Below are 1,359 nucleotides of genomic sequence, written 5' to 3' on the forward strand. Positions count from 1 at the left end.
CAATATAAACTTCCTCTTCAAGTTCACCATTCAGAAATGCACTCTTTACATCCATTTGAAACATTTTAAACTTCTTGTGAGCAACGTAGGCTAGAAAAATTCTGATTGCCTCAAGCCTTGCAACTCGTGCAAAAGTCTCATCATAATCACTGGTGAATAGCCCTTTACAACTGGTGAATAGCCCTTTTACAACAGTTTTCCTTTATTTCTTATAATGATGCCCTCACTGTCAGTTTTGTTTCTGAACACCCACTTTGTACCAATAATTGTTCTGTTATTTGGTTTTGGCACAAGAGTCCAGACTTTGTTACTTTCAAATTTATTAAGCTCTTCTTGTATTGTTGTAATCCAGTCAGCATCTTGAAGAGGTTCTCCTACTTTCTTTAGTTTAATTTGAGATAAAAAAGAATGGTAGAGAAATTCATTTTGTGTGGCTTTTCTGGTTCTTACAAGCCTTGCAACTGGTGCAAAAGTCTCATCATAATCACTGGTGAATAGCCCTTTACAACTGGTGAATAGCCCTTTACAACAGTCTTCCTTTATTTCTTATAATGATGCCCTCACTGTCAGTTTTGTTTCTGAACACCCACTTTGTACCAATAATTGTTCTGTTCTTTGGTTTTGGCACAAGAGTCCAGACTTTGTTACTTTCAAATTTATTAAGCTCTTCTTGCATTGTTGTAATCCAGCCAGCATCTTGAAGAGGTTCTCCTACTTTCTTTAGTTTAATTTGAGATAAAAAAGAATGGTAGAGAAATTCATTTTGTATGGCTTTTCTGGTTCTTACACCACTATCAGGATTTCCAATGATTAAGTCATGTGTGTGTGATTTAGACCATTTTCTTGCAGATGGAAGTTGACTCCTTGAAGAAGAACCTCCCCTTGATCCATGAACTCTCTATTATTTTTTTGACTTGTACCACTATCATTTCCTGATGTTCCCTTGAATCAGTATTCCTAGTGATATCAGTATTTGACTCATCAGTGTTTTAGGAATTAGTGTCTGATGAATTATTTACTGATGTTCCTTGAGTTGAATCACTTGAAGAAGACTCTAGATTTGAATCATGTTGCTCAACCTCAACATATGCTTCAATATTAGCAGAATTTCCACTGTCATATGGATCATTAGAGCTTAGAGTGATATCAGGATTTACTGTTTCAGGATTTAGGAATTAGTGTCTGATGAATTATTTACTGATGTTCCTTGAGTTGAATCACTTGAAGAAGACTCTAGATTTGAATCATGTTGCTCCCCCTCAACATATGCTTCAGTATTAGCAGAATTTCCACTGTCATATGGATCATTAGAGCTTAGAGTGATATCAGGATTTACTGTTTCAGGATTTAGCTGTTCAG

The sequence above is a fragment of the Apium graveolens genome, chromosome 8 (genome assembly GCF_009905375.1).
Source record: "Apium graveolens cultivar Ventura chromosome 8, ASM990537v1, whole genome shotgun sequence".
Taxonomy (NCBI): Eukaryota; Viridiplantae; Streptophyta; class Magnoliopsida; order Apiales; family Apiaceae; genus Apium; species Apium graveolens.